Below are 6,243 nucleotides of genomic sequence, written 5' to 3' on the forward strand. Positions count from 1 at the left end.
ATTATATTATTGTATATAATTTGTCTATGTTGTGTCATAGAATTCCCGAGCATCCACCTAGGGGTATTTTGGTCAATAAGCCCAAGATGGGAGAACCCCAAAAGTAGTCCCGAGCCAAGACACGTTTCCCAAGAAGAAATCGTAGTCAAATAGCCAAAGAACCATTGATAATGGCTAAAGTGCAAATGACCAACCTTAGGGGAGGTAAAAGGGTAATAAGAGAAGAGTCCAATGGTATATAAGTGGGAAGAAGACAAAGAAGAAAGGGCCCTAGCAGCTTCTAGAAACTCTCCATCTCCATCTCTCGACCACCTCTCTCAGCAAGGAAGCGGCAGCGCAGGTCTTCTCGGAGAAGACTTGCATCTCTTGGAGAGCAGCAACTCTTTCTCAACGAGCATGGCGGTTTTCAACGGTGCTGGTCCCTCCGCAACCCTTCTTTCTCTCGGTGGTCGTCTTCCTCTCCCGGTAACGCTCTCACAAAAATGAGCAAAGTTTCTCAGGAGGCTGCATCTCTCGGAAAGCCTAGCACCCCTCTCGGCGGCCTGGTCCTTCTCTCTTAGCTCTTGGCAATGGACGATCTCCCCTCGGCGGTGCTCAGTTGCCTCTCGGGAAGAGGCCTCCCGAGAGATATTTCTCTCAGAAAGGCCTTGGGCCGATGTCCCTTGGGAAGAAGCCTTCTTGAGAGACCTCTCTCTTTGTTTCTCTCCCTTTACAGCTAGCATATAATATATATATATATGTATGTATAACGTGTATGCTGGTATAGGCTAAAGGCATATTTAGCCCCTCTACCTTTTCTGATTTAACTATTTTGTCCCCTGAACTTAAGAAGGGGCCTATTAGCCCCCTCAACTTTCCATTTGAGACCTATTAAACACTTAAAAATTTAAAATCACTGCAAAATGCACATATGTGACACACGTCTGTATTTATTTAATATTAAATTTTATATTAATATGATATATCTTAATAAATTATAAATTATTATTTTATTATTGATACAATACAAATATATTGATGTCTAATAAAATCTTATCTGTTAATAAATTATATATTTTTATTTATTAAAATTTTATATTAAGACAATATAAATATATATGTTGATGTCTAAATGATAAATTTTTATTATTAAGTAATGATAAATTATACATAATTATTTATTAAAAATTTATATTAATACAAAAGTGAACATATATATTTATAATGTGTATAATACATATATTTAAATATGTTTATATATGTGTATAATACATATATTTATATATGCTTATATAAAATTTATATTAATACAAACCTACACAGTACATATATTTATATATATTCACTGTGTAGGTTTGTATTAATATAATTTTTTAATAAATAACTGTATATAATTTATGAATATTTAATAATAAAAATTTATCATTTAGACATCAACATATATATTTATATTGTCTTAATATAAAATTTTAATAAATAAAAATATATAATTTATTAACAGATAAAATTTTATTAGACATCAATATATTTGCATTGTATCAATAATAAAATAATAATTTATAATTTATTAATATATATCATATTAATATAAAATTTAATATTAAATAAATGCAGGCGCATGTCACATGCGTGCATTTTGCAATGATTTTAAATTTTAAAGTGTTTAATAGATCTCAAATGAAAAGTTGGGGGTTTAATAGATCTCAAGGGACAAAATGATTAAATCAAAAAAGGTGAAGGGGCTAAATGTGCCTTTAGCCGCTGGTATATAATAGCAACCAAATAATTGACATGTATATACATATGAGATGGCCTTATATAATACTGTAAGGCACTTATATAGTAAGGTATGTCTCCCAAGTGCCCAGTGGGTCCCCCATGTATTAATCTTATCCCTCATGGTGCATAATCACCCTCTCATATCAGTGGCTTGCCGAACAATATGCGTACGCTAGTATGCTTATGGGTCAATATACTAAAGGTAGTATCGCAAGCTTATGTTATGGCTATGACCAATGTATTATATGATGACGGCACATTTATCGATAACTCAGGTAGGCCTCCTAAGGGCTAAGAACCTGCTTTGGTAGCCCACTGTGACCCTCAACTTCTCCCGGAGAACCCCCTAGGTAGTCCGATCCTTCAGAGCGGATTCTTCTTCAGTCCATCCGAGTGCTACTAACGTGCCTGGAGCGGATTCTTCTTCAGTCCATCCGAGTGCTACTAACGTGCAGGCACCTCTCTAGTTTCCTGAAACAGTATTGTGATCAACCTTATCTGACCGGATAATGTATGACTAGCTTATGTTCAATGATAGTGCTATCTCCTTATTTATTGCACAGTTTTCCTATATGTACTGACTTAAGCATCGGATGTTATATGTGGGTGAGGAATCCCTGCATGCCTTCTAACTTGTTCCTGTGAGCGCAAATATGCCTCAAGCACACATGAGGCCACTCGCAGACGTTATCGAGAATGCCCTTGAGGGCCCATCTACGACTCCGGCCAAGACATCGGGGACCGGAGCTACCCAACGTCCGTCTCACCAGTAGACCTCTGCCAACTGTCTACCTCACTCTGCTTTGGCTCCAGCTTTCTTACACTATAAATTCTATTATCGTAGTTTTCGGGCTACAACAGTTTATACTAACTAAATGATTGTTTCGTTTTTTATTATATAACTTTTTTCTCTCTACAGTGGTGGTTGATCGAGACATTCCCATGGGTTGAAAGAAAATGGGCTTCAAGAGTGCTTGGCCTAGTCATGATTTCAAGGTGCGGGAAGTGGTTATCTTGCAAAAGACCAAAAAAAAAAATAATAATAATTACATTGAATGCCTTAATAATATAAGTGTGTAACCTAATATATTTTTCTTTATTATATATATATATATAATATCTGGCTAAATAATACAACATTTGTAGGCACGAGGATTAACTCGAACACTCGAGCCTACCGATGTGGAGCGGGACACAAATTTTTGGAGGTCCTTTAACCCTCTGCACTCAGTTGAAGTCGATATTTACAAATATGGGGGCGTAGGGAGCGATAATGATGATGAGGAGGTTGGAGACAGGGAGGGTGGGGAGGGAGTAGGGGCAATGAGGGTGGGAAAGGATGATGATGCAGGTAGGGAGGGTGGGGAGTGTTTAGGATGCGTGCAAGGAGGGCAGGGAGGAGGTGGATGTAGGTAGAGGGTCCGATTAGGGAATGGGTGAGGAGGATGAGAAGTTTGTTCGCAGGGATGGGAGGTTAACAATTATGAACGAGGTAGGACTCTTCGAGAGTATGCACTGTGGACATAATGAAGCTAGGATATGATTACTATAATACTATTTTTACAAGAAGAGCAATCGTTTGTTTGTAATTGATTTTGATCTTTAGTTTATTTCCTTTTACAGATCATTGAGATATGCTGACTCAAGTGCGAGTGTTGTTGCAAATCCTGGACACTCGATTGAGGTGAGTAGAGACTGATCAAGAAGCAAGTGACAACAAGGACACTTGAGTGCTGGAGTTATTGGAAAGCCTTGACACTCGGTTGAGGCGAGTAGAGAGGAATCAAGAATCACTGTTTTCTGATCTACGCATCCCGACTATCCTTGATCCCACAGATCACGTCGATTACTTCAATGATTAGCAGTGAGATGGCAATGATTTACATCGGGGTGGTGAGTAGGTAGATCCTAATTGTGATGCTGAGGAGAATCAGACATCCCATTCTGGAGTACACCCCAAATTCACTTTTATACCTTTACTTATGATTTTGAAATACTACCACCTTATAAGGGTTACTTTTTGTACAATTGCAAAAGAAAGTGTTTACAGTCGGCAGACAAATTGTGCGAGTACAATTGCCATCGCAATATCGTCAACTATTGTACACTAATCCAACACACCGAAAGAGGATCAAGAAGGAGGTCGCGTCGGGGGTGATGGAAAGGGTGAGAGTGGAGTCGGTAATAGACTTGACGATGGTGCCACCGTTGATAGCAGATGGGACAAGAGAAAATGGTCCTCTAGACAGTGTAGTTGGTGGGGACGATGATTCTAATCCCCTCTCCCCACGTGAGGGCTACACTAAGTGTATAAGCTCACAAGAAGAAATCAGGTAAGTATAAATAGTCAGTACCCTTTCTATTTACATCGGCAATGCATTATTTGGTTATTGTAGACGTGACATTGGTTATATGCTCTATCTATTACCGAGCCACCTTTGTGATTTAGAGAACTAGACGACATAGTTGGATGGATGTCATATTGATTGCTTTTGTGTTGCCTCTGACGGAGGAGAGATACACAATCTCGTCCTCTATAAGATGCCAAGTATGCGATGATGTAACTTTGCTTTTTGTGAGTGCTAAACACATATCATTTTACTTAGTTTTTGTTACATCTATATTTCGTCTATGATCAATGTAAAACATTTCCTTCCAAGGGTATATTCAAAACTTCTGGAGTGGGAAGAGTTTCATGACTGCTAAATCGAATATCCCCTCAAATTGGGCAGGTTTTGTCTAAGGGAGAAATGATGATGACATCCCTTGGTGGCAAGTGGACTATGTATAGTGGTCTTTAATTTTAATGATGGATTTAGTCCACTACACCTAACGTTGAGCATTACATGCAGGTCTTGCTCCTGTGTACTATACAGAGCAAGCATTGGATCCTCATTAAAATCTGCTTGAAAGAGAATAAAGTTAACATATACGACTCCGTGATACAATCTAACGACAACAAGAGGTCTAGGGTCGAGTCCATGAAGCCATTAGTGAGCCTCCTACCCATTTTCTTGATGTGCAGTGGATATTATGAGAATATCTCCACACTTGCGCCTTCATATAGAGAATGGGTGGTGAAGATCCTTGATCCGGAGAAGATGTTTATGCGTTAGCAACCCGACGAGTACTGAAATTTTTAATTAAAATATTATAGTCAATTGAATACATTAACATATTGTTATGTGATAGTTTGACATTGAATTCTGTTATTTCTAATACAAGACCAGCTATGACTGCTATGTGATAAAATGCGTTGAGCACATTTTAAGGCACATAGATGATCGTTGGGTGAGCACATTTTAAGGCACATAGATGATCGTTGGGTGACCCATCAGACGGTGGAAGATGTTGTGCCCTCCAGAAGAAAATTGCATAATTTTGTATAGATACAGTAAACTAGTTGATATGTGACTGTAAAAATTGTATAAATTATTGTAAAACAAATTTATATAATAGACCTATGAAACAAATTTGTGGCCAGCAAAATTATTGCTTAAATTGATTATGATTGCACAATCTTATTTTTTTTAAATTAGTTATTAAACTTTTTTGAAACAACTTTGATTTGTAATGGGTGTCATATCGATTAATTGTGTGAGTTAATTGTGCCTATAATGCACAACAAACTACTATATCAGGCACATTTGGAGGCCGTTAGGTGACTATACATGATCAGGTGTTTTATAGTACTACTATTAACCATTAATATTGGACCAAGATGATGACATGAGATTTTTGATTAGCCAAATGAATGGAAATATAATTCTTAACTCTCCTACCCCCCAACCACCCCCCCCCCCCCCCAAAAAAAAAAAAAAAAAGAAAAAAGAAAAACAAAATTAGGTTCAATAGCATGGCCAAATTTAATTGGCCAATTAAACTCAGTGACTTTTATTATTTTTCAGTTAATTTTTTCCTACAAATCCTTGGGTTCCATAACCCTAAAATGATCTATGGTGCAAGCAAATTATATTCACTGAGTTAATTATGTCTATAATACACAACAAACCACTATATTGAGCATATTTGGAATCCATTAGGTGACTATACATGTTTTATAATGCATGAGTTAAACGACGGGGGGTGGTCGATGGTGGCTCGTGGCGGTGGCAAGCGCGATTGATGATCGAGCCTTGAAAGGAATAAAAGAGAGAAGAAAGAAAGAAGAAAGAAGGAAGAGTCAAACTTAGATATCTTTGGGAGGATGGAGAGTGTTTTTCAAAGAGTGTGTTTTGACTTAGAATAGCCAAAACATGATTAATTATAATCGTAAACAGAGTATAAATTTAAACAAAAATCATTGTAAAATAAAATTAGTAATTTTACATCTCAAAACATAAAAAAAAAAAAATTAATTATAATTTTGTGGGCCTTCTTCCTTGGGGGCCTACACCTGGGCTGAATAGAAATATAGAAACATAAATAAAAACTAGAAATAAAAAATAAAAATTATTTTTCACAAATAAACCCTTAACTTCTTTG

This window comes from Diospyros lotus, chromosome 12 (assembly GCF_014633365.1).
Source record: "Diospyros lotus cultivar Yz01 chromosome 12, ASM1463336v1, whole genome shotgun sequence".
Taxonomy (NCBI): domain Eukaryota; kingdom Viridiplantae; phylum Streptophyta; class Magnoliopsida; order Ericales; family Ebenaceae; genus Diospyros; species Diospyros lotus.